This window comes from Ambystoma mexicanum, chromosome 10, assembly GCF_040938575.1.
Source record: "Ambystoma mexicanum isolate Mex_15411 chromosome 10, UKY_AmexF1_1, whole genome shotgun sequence".
Taxonomy (NCBI): Eukaryota; Metazoa; Chordata; class Amphibia; order Caudata; family Ambystomatidae; genus Ambystoma; species Ambystoma mexicanum.
Genome location: NC_090932.1, coordinates 521,462,425 through 521,475,136, shown reverse-complemented (window position 1 = coordinate 521,475,136; position 12,712 = coordinate 521,462,425). Strand labels below are relative to the sequence as shown.

The following is a 12,712-nucleotide window of genomic DNA, read 5'->3' as shown; positions in this document are numbered from 1 at the left end:
GTCTGGTAGGATAACTTTACTCCATCCATCCTGTTTCTGTTGCAGGGAGTTGGAGAGAACAACCAACACAACCATGGCTTTCTTTCAAGACTCTTTATGGACTCAATATTCTCTGAACTGCATTACATGTGAAGGTAGATTTATTACCCATGAACACACTACCCGTATGTTAATTTTATGTAAATAGGTAGCGCCAGCCCTCATGTTGTTGTCCAACATTTCCGCTATTAAAAGGGATACATTTATTTTGGAATCATAAGCAAATTTAAAAAGAAATTGAGAAGTGGCACAATTACTAATCATAGAGCACAAAAAAGCCTACAGAACCTGGTATTCCCAGGCGGTCTCCCATCCAGGTACTAACTAGGCCCGACACTGCTTAGCTTCTGAGATAAGACTAGATCAGGCGCATTCAGTGTGGTGTGGCCGTAGGCTCTGGGCCTTCTGAGATTTGTACCTTTAAGCATCTAGTTGGCTAGACCATGCAGTTTTGAAAGCCAATTGAGAAATGGCTCACTGCCTGAACATGGAGCACAAAAAAGCCTACAGCACCTGGTATTCCCAGGCGGTCTCCCATCCAGGTACTAACTAGGCCCAACACTGCTTAGCTTCTGAGATCAGACGCATTCAGTGTGGTGTGGCCGTAGGCTCTGGGCCTTCTGAGATTTGTACCTTTAAGCATCTAGTTGGCTAGACCATGCAGTTTTGAAAGCCAATTGAGAAATGGCTCACTGCCTGAACATGGAGCACAAAAAAGCCTACAGTACCTGGTATTCCCAGGCGGTCTCCCATCCAGGTACTAACTAGGCCCGACACTGCTTAGCTTCTGAGATCAGACGAGATCAGGCGCATTCAGTGTGGTGTGGCCGTAGGCTCTGGGCCTTCTGAGATTTGTACCTTTAAGCATCTAGTTGGCTAGACCATGCAGTTTTGAAAGCCAATTGAGAAATGGCTCACTGCCTGAACATGGAGCACAAAAAAGCCTACAGCACCTGGTATTCCCAGGCGGTCTCCCATCCAGGTACTAACTAGGCCCGAAACTGCTTAGCTTCCGAGATCGGGCGCATTCATTGTGGTGTAGCCCTAAAATTGAGAAATGCTAAGAGTATTACTCTTATGCATTTACAGTTAGTAAGCTAAGCCATAAAGCCACTTGCAACATGATACCACGCTCATCACCTGATCAGGCTCGATCAGGCGAGATATATAAGACTTGTGGGCCCATTCAGGACTCCTATGTCTGGTAGGATAACTTTACTCCATCCATCCTGTTTCTGTTGCAAGGAGTTGGAGAGAACAACCAACACAACCATGGCTTTCTTTCAAGACTCTTTATGGACTCAATATTCTCTGAACTGCATTACATGTGAAGGTAGATTTATTACCCATGAACACACTACCCGTATGTTAATTTTATGTAAATAGGTAGCGCCAGCCCTCATGTTGTTGTCCAACATTTCCGCTATTAAAAGGGATACATTTATTTTGGAATCATAAGCAAATTTAAAAAGAAATTGAGAAGTGGCACAATTACTAATCATAGAGCACAAAAAAGCCTACAGAACCTGGTATTCCCAGTCGGTCTCCCATCCAGGTACTAACTAGGCCCGACACTGCTTAGCTTCTGAGATCAGACGAGATCAGGCGCATTCAGTGTGGTGTGGCCGTAGGCTCTGGGCCTTCTGAGATTTGTACCTTTAAGCATCTAGTTGGCTAGACCATGCAGTTTTGAAAGCCAATTGAGAAATGGCTCACTGCCTGAACATGGAGCACAAAAAAGCCTACAGCACCTGGTATTCCCAGGCGGTCTCCCATCCAGGTACTAACTAGGCCCAAAACTGCTTAGCTTCCGAGATCGGGCGCATTCATTGTGGTGTAGCCCTAAAATTGAGAAATGCTAAGAGTATTACTCTTTTGCATTTACAGTTAGTAAGCTAAGCCATAAAGCCACTTGCAACATGATACCATGCTCATCACCCGATCAGCGCTCGATCAGGCTCGATCAGGCGAGATATATAAGACTTGTGGGCCCATTCAGGACTCCTATGTCTGGTTGGATAACTTTACTCCATCCATCCTGTTTCTGTTGCAGGGAGTTGGAGAGAACAACCAACACAACCATGGCTTTCTTTCAAGACTCTTTATGGACTCAATATTCTCTGAACTGCATTACTGCATTACATGTGAAGGTAGATTTATTACCCATGAACACACTACCCGTATGTTAATTTTATGTAAATAGGTAGCGCCAGCCCTCATGTTGTTGTCCAACATTTCCGCTATTAAAAGGGATACATTTATTTTGGAATCATAAGCAAATTTAAAAAGAAATTGAGAAGTGGCACAATTACTAATCATAGAGCACAAAAAAGCCTACAGCACCTGGTATTCCCAGGCGGTCTCCCATCCAGGTACTAACTAGGCCCGACACTGCTTAGCTTCTGAGATCAGACGAGATCAGGCGCATTCAGTGTGGTCTGGCCGTAGGCTCTGGGCCTTCTGAGATTTGTACCTTTAAGCATCTAGTTGGCTAGACCATGCAGTTTTGAAAGCCAATTGAGAAATGGCTCACTGCCTGAACATGGAGCACAAAAAAGCCTACAGCACCTGGTATTCCCAGGCGGTCTCCCATCCAGGTACTAACTAGGCCCGACACTGCTTAGCTTCTGAGATCAGACGAGATCAGGCGCATTCAGTGTGGTCTGGCCGTAGGCTCTGGGCCTTCTGAGATTTGTACCTTTAAGCATCTAGTTGGCTAGACCATGCAGTTTAGAAAGCCAATTGAGAAATGGCTCACTGCCTGAACATGGAGCACAAAAAAGACTACAGCACCTGGTATTCCCAGGCGGTCTCCCATCCAGGTACTAACTAGGCCCGACACTGCTTAGCTTCTGAGATCAGACGAGATCAGGCGCATTCAGTGTGGTGTGGCCGTAGGCTCTGGGCCTTCTGAGATTTGTACCTTTAAGCATCTAGTTGGCTAGACCATGCAGTTTTGAAAGCCAATTGAGAAATGGCTCACTGCCTGAACATGGAGCACAAAAAAGCCTACAGCACCTGGTATTCCCAGGCGGTCTCCCATCCAGGTACTAACTAGGCCGACACTGCTTAGCTTCTGAGATCAGAGATCAGGCGCATTCAGTGTGGTGTGGCCGTGGGCTCTGGGCCTTCTGAGATTTGTACATTTAAGCATCTAGTTGGCTAGACCATGCAGTTTTGAAAGCCAATTGAGAAATGGCTCACTGCCTGAACATGGAGCACAAAAAAGCCTACAGCACCTGGTATTCCCAGGCGGTCTCCCATCCAGGTACTAACTAGGCCCGAAACTGCTTAGCTTCCGAGATCGGGCGCATTCATTGTGGTGTAGCCCTAAAATTGAGAAATGCTAAGAGTATTACTCTTATGCATTTACAGTTAGTAAGCTAAGCCATAAAGCCACTTGCAACATGATACCATGCTCATCACCCGATCAGCGCTCGATCAGGCTCGATCAGGCGAGATATATAAGACTTGTGGGCCCATTCAGGACTCCTATGTCTGGTTGGATAACTTTACTCCATCCATCCTGTTTCTGTTGCAGGGAGTTGGAGAGAACAACCAACACAACCATGGCTTTCTTTCAAGACTCTTTATGGACTCAATATTCTCTGAACTGCATTACATGTGAAGGTAGATTTATTACCCATGAACACACTACCCGTATGTTAATTTTATGTAAATAGGTAGCGCCAGCCCTCATGTTGTTGTCCAACATTTCCGCTATTAAAAGGGATACATTTATTTTGGAATCATAAGCAAATTTAAAAAGAAATTGAGAAGTGGCACAATTACTAATCATAGAGCACAAAAAAGCCTACAGAACCTGGTATTCCCAGGTGGTCTCCCATCCAGGTACTAACTAGGCCCGACACTGCTTAGCTTCTGAGATCAGACGCATTCAGTGTGGTGTGGCCGTAGGCTCTGGGCCTTCTGAGATTTGTACCTTTAAGCATCTAGTTGGCTAGACCATGCAGTTTTGAAAGTCAATTGAGAAATGGCTCACTGCCTGAACATGGAGCACAAAAAAGCCTACAGCACCTGGTATTCCCAGGCGGTCTCCCATCCAGGTACTAACTAGGCCCGAAACTGCTTAGCTTCCGAGATCGGGCGCATTCATTGTGGTGTAGCCCTAAAATTGAGAAATGCTAAGAGTATTACTCTTTTGCATTTACAGTTAGTAAGCTAAGCCATAAAGCCACTTGCAACATGATACCACGCTCATCACCCGATCAGCGCTGGATCAGGCTCGATCAGGCGAGATATATAAGACTTGTGGGCCCATTCAGGACTCCTATGTCTGGTTGGATAACTTTACTCCATCCATCCTGTTTCTGTTGCAGGGAGTTGGAGAGAACAACCAACACAACCATGGCTTTCTTTCAAGACTCTTTATGGACTCAATATTCTCTGAACTGCATTACATGTGAAGGTAGATTTATTACCCATGAACACACTACCCGTATGTTAATTTTATGTAAATAGGTAGCGCCAGCCCTCATGTTGTTGTCCAACATTTCCGCTATTAAAAGGGATACATTTATTTTGGAATCATAAGCAAATTTAAAAAGAAATTGAGAAGTGGCACAATTACTAATCATAGAGCACAAAAAAGCCTACAGCACCTGGTATTCCCAGGCGGTCTCCCATCCAGGTACTAACTAGGCCCGACACTGCTTAGCTTCTGAGATCAGACGAGATCAGGCGCATTCAGTGTGGTCTGGCCGTAGGCTCTGGGCCTTCTGAGATTTGTACCTTTAAGCATCTAGTTGGCTAGACCATGCAGTTTTGAAAGCCAATTGAGAAATGGCTCACTGCCTGAACATGGAGCACAAAAAAGCCTACAGCACCTGGTATTCCCAGGCGGTCTCCCATCCAGGTACTAACTAGGCCCGACACTGCTTAGCTTCTGAGATCAGACGAGATCAGGCGCATTCAGTGTGGTGTGGCCGTAGGCTCTGGGCCTTCTGAGATTTGTACCTTTAAGCATCTAGTTGGCTAGACCATGCAGTTTTGAAAGCCAATTGAGAAATGGCTCACTGCCTGAACATGGAGCACAAAAAAGCCTACAGCACCTGGTATTCCCAGGCGGTCTCCCATCCAGGTACTAACTAGGCCGACACTGCTTAGCTTCTGAGATCAGAGATCAGGCGCATTCAGTGTGGTGTGGCCGTGGGCTCTGGGCCTTCTGAGATTTGTACATTTAAGCATCTAGTTGGCTAGACCATGCAGTTTTGAAAGCCAATTGAGAAATGGCTCACTGCCTGAACATGGAGCACAAAAAAGCCTACAGCACCTGGTATTCCCAGGCGGTCTCCCATCCAGGTACTAACTAGGCCTGACACTGCTTAGCTTCTGAGATCAGACGAGATCAGGCGCATTCAGTGTGGTGTGGCCGTAGGCTCTGGGCCTTCTGAGATTTGTACCTTTAAGCATCTAGTTGGCTAGACCATGCAGTTTTGAAAGCCAATTGAGAAATGGCTCACTGCCTGAACATGGAGCACAAAAAAGCCTACAGCACCTGGTATTCCCAGGCGGTCTCCCATCCAGGTACTAACTAGGCCGGACACCGCTTAGCTTCTGTGATCAGAGATCAGGCGCATTCAGTGTGGTGTGGCCGTGGGCTCTGGGCCTTCTGAGATTTGTACATTTAAGCATCTAGTTGGCTAGACCATGCAGTTTTGAAAGCCAATTGAGAAATGGCTCACTGCCTGAACATGGAGCACAAAAAAGCCTACAGCACCTGGTATTCCCAGGCGGTCTCCCATCCAGGTACTAACTAGGCCCGACACTGCTTAGCTTCTGAGATCAGGCGCATTCAGTGTGGTCTGGCCGTAGGCTCTGGACCTTCTGAGATTTGTACCTTTAAGCATCTAGTTGGCTAGACCATGCAGTTTTGAAAGCCAATTGAGAAATGGCTCACTGCCTGAACATGGAGCACAAAAAAGCCTACAGCACCTGGTATTCCCAGGCGGTCTCCCATCCAGGTACTAACTAGGCCGGACACCGCTTAGCTTCTGTGATCAGAGATCAGGCGCATTCAGTGTGGTGTGGCCGTGGGCTCTGGGCCTTCTGAGATTTGTACATTTAAGCATCTAGTTGGCTAGACCATGCAGTTTTGAAAGCCAATTGAGAAATGGCTCACTGCCTGAACATGGAGCACAAAAAAGCCTACAGCACCTGGTATTCCCAGGCGGTCTCCCATCCAGGTACTAACTAGGCCCGACACTGCTTAGCTTCTGAGATCAGGCGCATTCAGTGTGGTCTGGCCGTAGGCTCTGGACCTTCTGAGATTTGTACCTTTAAGCATCTAGTTGGCTAGACCATGCAGTTTTGAAAGCCAATTGAGAAATGGCTCACTGCCTGAACATGGAGCACAAAAAAGCCTACAGCACCTGGTATTCCCAGGCGGTCTCCCATCCAGGTACTAACTAGGCCTGACACTGCTTAGCTTCTGAGATCAGACGAGATCAGGCGCATTCAGTGTGGTGTGGCCGTAGGCTCTGGGCCTTCTGAGATTTGTACCTTTAAGCATCTAGTTGGCTAGACCATGCAGTTTTGAAAGCCAATTGAGAAATGGCTCACTGCCTGAACATGGAGCACAAAAAAGCCTACAGCACCTGGTATTCCCAGGCGGTCTCCCATCCAGGTACTAACTAGGCCCGACACTGCTTAGCTTCTGAGATCAGACGAGATCAGGCGCATTCAGTGTGGTCTGGCCGTAGGCTCTGGGCCTTCTGAGATTTGTACCTTTAAGCATCTAGTTGGCTAGACCATGCAGTTTTGAAAGCCAATTGAGAAATGGCTCACTGCCTGAACATGGAGCACAAAAAAGCCTACAGCACCTGGTATTCCCAGGCGGTCTCCCATCCAGGTACTAACTAGGCCCGACACTGCTTAGCTTCTGAGATCAGACGCATTCAGTGTGGTGTGGCCGTAGGCTCTGGGCCTTCTGAGATTTGTACCTTTAAGCATCTAGTTGGCTAGACCATGCAGTTTTGAAAGCCAATTGAGAAATGGCTCACTGCCTGAACATGGAGCACAAAAAAGCCTACAGCACCTGGTATTCCCAGGCGGTCTCCCATCCAGGTACTAACTAGGCCCGACACTGCTTAGCTTCTGAGATCAGGCGCATTCAGTGTGGTCTGGCCGTAGGCTCTGGACCTTCTGAGATTTGTACCTTTAAGCATCTAGTTGGCTAGACCATGCAGTTTTGAAAGCCAATTGAGAAATGGCTCACTGCCTGAACATGGAGCACAAAAAAGCCTACAGCACCTGGTATTCCCAGGCGGTCTCCCATCCAGGTACTAACTAGGCCTGACACTGCTTAGCTTCTGAGATCAGACGAGATCAGGCGCATTCAGTGTGGTGTGGCCGTAGGCTCTGGGCCTTCTGAGATTTGTACCTTTAAGCATCTAGTTGGCTAGACCATGCAGTTTTGAAAGCCAATTGAGAAATGGCTCACTGCCTGAACATGGAGCACAAAAAAGCCTACAGCACCTGGTATTCCCAGGCGGTCTCCCATCCAGGTACTAACTAGGCCGGACACCGCTTAGCTTCTGTGATCAGAGATCAGGCGCATTCAGTGTGGTGTGGCCGTGGGCTCTGGGCCTTCTGAGATTTGTACATTTAAGCATCTAGTTGGCTAGACCATGCAGTTTTGAAAGCCAATTGAGAAATGGCTCACTGCCTGAACATGGAGCACAAAAAAGCCTACAGCACCTGGTATTCCCAGGCGGTCTCCCATCCAGGTACTAACTAGGCCCGAAACTGCTTAGCTTCCGAGATCGGGCGCATTCATTGTGGTGTAGCCCTAAAATTGAGAAATGCTAAGAGTATTACTCTTATGCATTTACAGTTAGTAAGCTAAGCCATAAAGCCACTTGCAACATGATACCACGCTCATCACCCGATCAGCGCTCGATCAGGCTCGATCAGGCGAGATATATAAGACTTGTGGGCCCATTCAGGACGCCTATGTCTGGTTGGATAACTTTACTCCATCCATCCTGTTTCTGTTGCAGGGAGTTGGAGAGAACAACCAACACAACCATGGCTTTCTTTCAAGACTCTTTATGGACTCAATATTCTCTGAACTGCATTACATGTGAAGGTAGATTTATTACCCATGAACACACTACCCGTATGTTAATTTTATGTAAATAGGTAGCGCCAGCCCTCATGTTGTTGTCCAACATTTCCGCTATTAAAAGGGATACATTTATTTTGGAATCATAAGCAAATTTAAAAAGAAATTGAGAAGTGGCACAATTACTAATCATAGAGCACAAAAAAGCCTACAGAACCTGGTATTCCCAGGCGGTCTCCCATCCAGGTACTAACTAGGCCCGACACTGCTTAGCTTCTGAGATCAGACGAGATCAGGCGCATTCAGTGTGGTCTGGCCGTAGGCTCTGGGCCTTCTGAGATTTGTACCTTTAAGCATCTAGTTGGCTAGACCATGCAGTTTTGAAAGCCAATTGAGAAATGGCTCACTGCCTGAACATGGAGCACAAAAAAGCCTACAGCACCTGGTATTCCCAGGCGGTCTCCCATCCAGGTACTAACTAGGCCCGACACTGCTTAGCTTCTGAGATCAGACGCATTCAGTGTGGTGTGGCCGTAGGCTCTGGGCCTTCTGAGATTTGTACCTTTAAGCATCTAGTTGGCTAGACCATGCAGTTTTGAAAGCCAATTGAGAAATGGCTCACTGCCTGAACATGGAGCACAAAAAAGCCTACAGCACCTGGTATTCCCAGGCGGTCTCCCATCCAGGTACTAACTAGGCCCGACACTGCTTAGCTTCTGAGATCAGGCGCATTCAGTGTGGTCGTAGGCTCTGGGCCTTCTGAGATTTGTACCTTTAAGCATCTAGTTGGCTAGACCATGCAGTTTTGAAAGCCAATTGAGAAATGGCTCACTGCCTGAACATTGAGCACAAAAAAGCCTACAGCACCTGGTATTCCCAGGCGGTCTCCCATCCAGGTACTAACTAGGCCCGACACTGCTTAGCTTCTGAGATCAGACGAGATCAGGCGCATTCAGTGTGGTGTGGCCATAGGCTCTGGGCCTTCTGAGATTTGTACCTTTAAGCATCTAGTTGGCTAGACCATGCAGTTTTGAAAGCCAATTGAGAAATGGCTCACTGCCTGAACATGGAGCACAAAAAAGCCTACAGCACCTGGTATTCCCAGGCGGTCTCCCATCCAGGTACTAACTAGGCCCGACACTGCTTAGCTTCTGAGATCAGACGAGATCATGCGCATTCAGTGTGGTGTGGCAGTAGGCTCTGGGTCTTCTGAGATTTGTACCTTTAAGCATCTAGTTGGCTAGACCATGCAGTTTTGAAAGCCAATTGAGAAATGGCTCACTGCCTGAACATGGAGCACAAAAAAGCCTACAGCACCTGGTATTCCCAGGCGGTCTCCCATCCAGGTACTAACTAGGCCCGAAACTGCTTAGCTTCCGAGATCGGGCGCATTCATTGTGGTGTAGCCCTAAAATTGAGAAATGCTAAGAGTATTACTCTTATGCATTTACAGTTAGTAAGCTAAGCCATAAAGCCACTTGCAACATGATACCACGCTCATCACCCGATCAGGCTCGATCAGGCGAGATATATAAGACTTGTGGGCCCATTCAGGACTCCTATGTCTGGTAGGATAACTTTACTCCATCCATCCTGTTTCTGTTGCAGGGAGTTGGAGAGAACAACCAACACAACCATGGCTTTCTTTCAAGACTCTTTATGGACTCAATATTCTCTGAACTGCATTACATGTGAAGGTAGATTTATTACCCATGAACACACTACCCGTATGTTAATTTTATGTAAATAGGTAGCGCCAGCCCTCATGTTGTTGTCCAACATTTCCGCTATTAAAAGGGATACATTTATTTTGGAATCATAAGCAAATTTAAAAAGAAATTGAGAAGTGGCACAATTACTAATCATAGAGCACAAAAAAGCCTACAGAACCTGGTATTCCCAGGCGATCTCCCATCCAGGTACTAACTAGGCCCGACACTGCTTAGCTTCTGAGATCAGACGAGATCAGGCGCATTCAGTGTGGTGTGGCCGTAGGCTCTGGGCCTTCTGAGATTTGTACCTTTAAGCATCTAGTTGGCTAGACCATGCAGTTTTGAAAGCCAATTGAGAAATGGCTCACTGCCTGAACATGGAGCACAAAAAAGCCTACAGCACCTGGTATTCCCAGGCGGTCTCCCATCCAGGTACTAACTAGGCTCGACACTGCTTAGCTTCTGAGATCAGACGAGATCAGGCGCATTCAGTGTGGTGTGGCCATAGGCTCTGGGCCTTCTGAGATTTGTACCTTTAAGCATCTAGTTGGCTAGACCATGCAGTTTTGAAAGCCAATTGAGAAATGGCTCACTGCCTGATCATGGAGCACAAAAAAGCCTACAGCACCTGGTATTCCCAGGCCGTCTCCCATCCAGGTACTAACTAGGCCCGACACTGCTTAGCTTCTAAGATCAGACGAGATCAGGCGCATTCAGTGTGGTGTGGCCGTAGGCTCTGGGCCTTCTGAGATTTGTACCTTTAAGCATCTAGTTGGCTAGACCATGCAGTTTTGAAAGCCAATTGAGAAATGGCTCACTGCCTGAACATGGAGCACAAAAAAGCCTACAGCACCTGGTATTCCCAGGCGGTCTCCCATCCAGGTACTAACTAGGCCCGAAACTGCTTAGCTTCCGAGATCGGGCGCATTCATTGTGGTGTAGCCCTAAAATTGAGAAATGCTAAGAGTATTACTCTTATGCATTTACAGTTAGTAAGCTAAGCCATAAAGCCACTTGCAACATGATACCACGCTCATCACCCGATCAGGCTCGATCAGGCGAGATATATAAGACTTGTGGGCCCATTCAGGACTCCTATGTCTGGTAGGATAACTTTACTCCATCCATCCTGTTTCTGTTGCAGGGAGTTGGAGAGAACAACCAACACAACCATGGCTTTCTTTCAAGACTCTTTATGGACTCAATATTCTCTGAACTGCATTACATGTGAAGGTAGATTTATTACCCATGAACACACTACCCGTATGTTAATTTTATGTAAATAGGTAGCGCCAGCCCTCATGTTGTTGTCCAACATTTCCGCTATTAAAAGGGATACATTTATTTTGGAATCATAAGCAAATTTAAAAAGAAATTGAGAAGTGGCACAATTACTAATCATAGAGCACAAAAAAGCCTACAGAACCTGGTATTCCCAGGCGGTCTCCCATCAAGGTACTAATTAGGCCCGACACTGCTTAGCTTCTGAGATCAGACGAGATCAGGCACATTCAGTGTGGTGTGGCCGTAGGCTCTGGGCCTTCTGAGATTTGTATCTTTAAGCATCTACTTGGCTAGACCATGCAGTTTTGAAAGCCAATTGAGAAATGGCTCACTGCCTGAACATGGAGCACAAAAAAGCCTACAGCACCTGGTATTCCCAGGCGGTCTCCCATCCAGGTACTAACTAGGCCCGACACTGCTTAGCTTCTGAGATCAGACGACATCAGGCGCATTCAGTGTGGTGTGGCCGTAGGCTCTGAGCCTTCTGAGATTTGTACCTTTAAGCATCTAGTTGGCTAGACCATGCAGTTTTGAAAGCCAATTGAGAAATGGCTCACTGCCTGAACATGGAGCACAAAAAAGCCTACAGCACCTGGTATTCCCAGGCGGTCTCCCATCCAGGTACTAACTAGGCCCGAAACTGCTTAGCTTCCGAGATCGGGCGCATTCATTGTGGTGTAGCCCTAAAATTGAGAAATGCTAAGAGTATTACTCTTATGCATTTACAGTTAGTAAGCTAAGCCATAAAGCCACTTGCAACATGATACCACGCTCATCACCCGATCAGGCTCGATCAGGCGAGATATATAAGACTTGTGGGCCCATTCAGGACTCCTATGTCTGGTAGGATAACTTTACTCCATCCATCCTGTTTCTGTTGCAGGGAGTTGGAGAGAACAACCAACACAACCATGGCTTTCTTTCAAGACTCTTTATGGACTCAATATTCTCTGAACTGCATTACATGTGAAGGTAGATTTATTACCCATGAACACACTACCCGTATGTTAATTTTATGTAAATAGGTAGCGCCAGCCCTCATGTTGTTGTCCAACATTTCCGCTATTAAAAGGGATACATTTATTTTGGAATCATAAGCAAATTTAAAAAGAAATTGAGAAGTGGCACAATTACTAATAATAGAGCACAAAAAAGCCTACAGAACCTGGTATTCCCAGGCGGTCTCCCATCCAGGTACTAACTAGGCCCGACACTGCTTAGCTTCTGAGATCAGACTAGATCAGGCGCATTCAGTGTGGTGTGGCCGTAGGCTCTGGGCCTTCTGAGATTTGTACCTTTAAGCATCTAGTTGGCTAGACCATGCAGTTTTGAAAGCCAATTGAGAAATGGCTCACTGCCTGAACATGGAGCACAAAAAAGCCTACAGCACCTGGTATTCCCAGGCGGTCTCCCATCCAGGTACTAACTAGGCCCAACACTGCTTAGCTTCTGAGATCAGACGCATTCAGTGTGGTGTGGCCGTAGGCTCTGGGCCTTCTGAGATTTGTACCTTTAAGCATCTAGTTGGCTAGACCATGCAGTTTTGAAAGCCAATTGAGAAATGGCTCACTGCCTGAACATGGAGCACAAA

At 46.8% G+C, this 12,712-nt stretch overlaps 20 non-coding genes and 23 pseudogenes across 20 annotated transcripts; all 43 read right to left on the bottom strand.

Annotated features, from left to right (window-relative positions):
* Positions 1 to 315: 315 nt before the first annotated feature.
* LOC138494859 (5S ribosomal RNA) lies at positions 316 to 434 on the bottom strand (annotated as a pseudogene).
* A 106-nt stretch (positions 435 to 540) lies between these two features.
* LOC138494951 (5S ribosomal RNA) lies at positions 541 to 649 on the bottom strand (annotated as a pseudogene).
* A 106-nt stretch (positions 650 to 755) lies between these two features.
* On the bottom strand, positions 756 to 874 carry LOC138493524 (5S ribosomal RNA). The gene has a single exon (XR_011276539.1). It is a non-coding gene; the product is annotated as a 5S ribosomal RNA (ribosomal RNA).
* Positions 875 to 980: 106 nt separating this feature from the next.
* Positions 981 to 1,089, bottom strand: LOC138495742 (5S ribosomal RNA; annotated as a pseudogene).
* Positions 1,090 to 1,553: 464 nt separating this feature from the next.
* Positions 1,554 to 1,672, bottom strand: LOC138494201 (5S ribosomal RNA). The gene has a single exon (XR_011277152.1). It is a non-coding gene; the product is annotated as a 5S ribosomal RNA (ribosomal RNA).
* A 106-nt stretch (positions 1,673 to 1,778) lies between these two features.
* Positions 1,779 to 1,887, bottom strand: LOC138495603 (5S ribosomal RNA; annotated as a pseudogene).
* A 483-nt stretch (positions 1,888 to 2,370) lies between these two features.
* On the bottom strand, positions 2,371 to 2,489 carry LOC138496924 (5S ribosomal RNA). Its single transcript, XR_011278377.1, has one exon. It is a non-coding gene; the product is annotated as a 5S ribosomal RNA (ribosomal RNA).
* Positions 2,490 to 2,595: 106 nt separating this feature from the next.
* Positions 2,596 to 2,714, bottom strand: LOC138496923 (5S ribosomal RNA). The gene has a single exon (XR_011278376.1). It is a non-coding gene; the product is annotated as a 5S ribosomal RNA (ribosomal RNA).
* Positions 2,715 to 2,820: 106 nt separating this feature from the next.
* LOC138493504 (5S ribosomal RNA) lies at positions 2,821 to 2,939 on the bottom strand. The gene has a single exon (XR_011276521.1). It is a non-coding gene; the product is annotated as a 5S ribosomal RNA (ribosomal RNA).
* A 106-nt stretch (positions 2,940 to 3,045) lies between these two features.
* LOC138494998 (5S ribosomal RNA) lies at positions 3,046 to 3,160 on the bottom strand (annotated as a pseudogene).
* Positions 3,161 to 3,266: 106 nt separating this feature from the next.
* LOC138495741 (5S ribosomal RNA) lies at positions 3,267 to 3,375 on the bottom strand (annotated as a pseudogene).
* A 475-nt stretch (positions 3,376 to 3,850) lies between these two features.
* LOC138495264 (5S ribosomal RNA) lies at positions 3,851 to 3,959 on the bottom strand (annotated as a pseudogene).
* Positions 3,960 to 4,065: 106 nt separating this feature from the next.
* LOC138495740 (5S ribosomal RNA) lies at positions 4,066 to 4,174 on the bottom strand (annotated as a pseudogene).
* A 475-nt stretch (positions 4,175 to 4,649) lies between these two features.
* Positions 4,650 to 4,768, bottom strand: LOC138496913 (5S ribosomal RNA). The gene has a single exon (XR_011278367.1). It is a non-coding gene; the product is annotated as a 5S ribosomal RNA (ribosomal RNA).
* Positions 4,769 to 4,874: 106 nt separating this feature from the next.
* On the bottom strand, positions 4,875 to 4,993 carry LOC138494194 (5S ribosomal RNA). The gene has a single exon (XR_011277146.1). It is a non-coding gene; the product is annotated as a 5S ribosomal RNA (ribosomal RNA).
* Positions 4,994 to 5,099: 106 nt separating this feature from the next.
* On the bottom strand, positions 5,100 to 5,214 carry LOC138494997 (5S ribosomal RNA; annotated as a pseudogene).
* A 106-nt stretch (positions 5,215 to 5,320) lies between these two features.
* On the bottom strand, positions 5,321 to 5,439 carry LOC138493782 (5S ribosomal RNA). Its single transcript, XR_011276773.1, has one exon. It is a non-coding gene; the product is annotated as a 5S ribosomal RNA (ribosomal RNA).
* A 106-nt stretch (positions 5,440 to 5,545) lies between these two features.
* On the bottom strand, positions 5,546 to 5,661 carry LOC138495423 (5S ribosomal RNA; annotated as a pseudogene).
* A 106-nt stretch (positions 5,662 to 5,767) lies between these two features.
* LOC138494847 (5S ribosomal RNA) lies at positions 5,768 to 5,876 on the bottom strand (annotated as a pseudogene).
* A 106-nt stretch (positions 5,877 to 5,982) lies between these two features.
* On the bottom strand, positions 5,983 to 6,098 carry LOC138495422 (5S ribosomal RNA; annotated as a pseudogene).
* A 106-nt stretch (positions 6,099 to 6,204) lies between these two features.
* On the bottom strand, positions 6,205 to 6,313 carry LOC138494846 (5S ribosomal RNA; annotated as a pseudogene).
* A 106-nt stretch (positions 6,314 to 6,419) lies between these two features.
* On the bottom strand, positions 6,420 to 6,538 carry LOC138493781 (5S ribosomal RNA). The gene has a single exon (XR_011276772.1). It is a non-coding gene; the product is annotated as a 5S ribosomal RNA (ribosomal RNA).
* Positions 6,539 to 6,644: 106 nt separating this feature from the next.
* Positions 6,645 to 6,763, bottom strand: LOC138496901 (5S ribosomal RNA). The gene has a single exon (XR_011278356.1). It is a non-coding gene; the product is annotated as a 5S ribosomal RNA (ribosomal RNA).
* A 106-nt stretch (positions 6,764 to 6,869) lies between these two features.
* Positions 6,870 to 6,978, bottom strand: LOC138495056 (5S ribosomal RNA; annotated as a pseudogene).
* Positions 6,979 to 7,084: 106 nt separating this feature from the next.
* LOC138494845 (5S ribosomal RNA) lies at positions 7,085 to 7,193 on the bottom strand (annotated as a pseudogene).
* Positions 7,194 to 7,299: 106 nt separating this feature from the next.
* Positions 7,300 to 7,418, bottom strand: LOC138493779 (5S ribosomal RNA). Its single transcript, XR_011276771.1, has one exon. It is a non-coding gene; the product is annotated as a 5S ribosomal RNA (ribosomal RNA).
* A 106-nt stretch (positions 7,419 to 7,524) lies between these two features.
* LOC138495421 (5S ribosomal RNA) lies at positions 7,525 to 7,640 on the bottom strand (annotated as a pseudogene).
* A 106-nt stretch (positions 7,641 to 7,746) lies between these two features.
* On the bottom strand, positions 7,747 to 7,855 carry LOC138495739 (5S ribosomal RNA; annotated as a pseudogene).
* A 475-nt stretch (positions 7,856 to 8,330) lies between these two features.
* On the bottom strand, positions 8,331 to 8,449 carry LOC138494015 (5S ribosomal RNA). The gene has a single exon (XR_011276984.1). It is a non-coding gene; the product is annotated as a 5S ribosomal RNA (ribosomal RNA).
* Positions 8,450 to 8,555: 106 nt separating this feature from the next.
* LOC138495055 (5S ribosomal RNA) lies at positions 8,556 to 8,664 on the bottom strand (annotated as a pseudogene).
* Positions 8,665 to 8,770: 106 nt separating this feature from the next.
* LOC138495584 (5S ribosomal RNA) lies at positions 8,771 to 8,874 on the bottom strand (annotated as a pseudogene).
* Positions 8,875 to 8,980: 106 nt separating this feature from the next.
* On the bottom strand, positions 8,981 to 9,099 carry LOC138497058 (5S ribosomal RNA). The gene has a single exon (XR_011278483.1). It is a non-coding gene; the product is annotated as a 5S ribosomal RNA (ribosomal RNA).
* A 106-nt stretch (positions 9,100 to 9,205) lies between these two features.
* On the bottom strand, positions 9,206 to 9,324 carry LOC138494259 (5S ribosomal RNA). The gene has a single exon (XR_011277205.1). It is a non-coding gene; the product is annotated as a 5S ribosomal RNA (ribosomal RNA).
* Positions 9,325 to 9,430: 106 nt separating this feature from the next.
* LOC138495738 (5S ribosomal RNA) lies at positions 9,431 to 9,539 on the bottom strand (annotated as a pseudogene).
* Positions 9,540 to 10,003: 464 nt separating this feature from the next.
* LOC138494271 (5S ribosomal RNA) lies at positions 10,004 to 10,122 on the bottom strand. The gene has a single exon (XR_011277216.1). It is a non-coding gene; the product is annotated as a 5S ribosomal RNA (ribosomal RNA).
* A 106-nt stretch (positions 10,123 to 10,228) lies between these two features.
* Positions 10,229 to 10,347, bottom strand: LOC138494094 (5S ribosomal RNA). The gene has a single exon (XR_011277056.1). It is a non-coding gene; the product is annotated as a 5S ribosomal RNA (ribosomal RNA).
* Positions 10,348 to 10,453: 106 nt separating this feature from the next.
* On the bottom strand, positions 10,454 to 10,572 carry LOC138494428 (5S ribosomal RNA). Its single transcript, XR_011277359.1, has one exon. It is a non-coding gene; the product is annotated as a 5S ribosomal RNA (ribosomal RNA).
* Positions 10,573 to 10,678: 106 nt separating this feature from the next.
* Positions 10,679 to 10,787, bottom strand: LOC138495737 (5S ribosomal RNA; annotated as a pseudogene).
* Positions 10,788 to 11,251: 464 nt separating this feature from the next.
* Positions 11,252 to 11,370, bottom strand: LOC138494351 (5S ribosomal RNA). The gene has a single exon (XR_011277289.1). It is a non-coding gene; the product is annotated as a 5S ribosomal RNA (ribosomal RNA).
* Positions 11,371 to 11,476: 106 nt separating this feature from the next.
* LOC138494219 (5S ribosomal RNA) lies at positions 11,477 to 11,595 on the bottom strand. The gene has a single exon (XR_011277169.1). It is a non-coding gene; the product is annotated as a 5S ribosomal RNA (ribosomal RNA).
* Positions 11,596 to 11,701: 106 nt separating this feature from the next.
* Positions 11,702 to 11,810, bottom strand: LOC138495735 (5S ribosomal RNA; annotated as a pseudogene).
* Positions 11,811 to 12,274: 464 nt separating this feature from the next.
* On the bottom strand, positions 12,275 to 12,393 carry LOC138494447 (5S ribosomal RNA). The gene has a single exon (XR_011277376.1). It is a non-coding gene; the product is annotated as a 5S ribosomal RNA (ribosomal RNA).
* Positions 12,394 to 12,499: 106 nt separating this feature from the next.
* On the bottom strand, positions 12,500 to 12,608 carry LOC138494950 (5S ribosomal RNA; annotated as a pseudogene).
* Between the last annotated feature and the right edge of the window lie 104 nt (positions 12,609 to 12,712).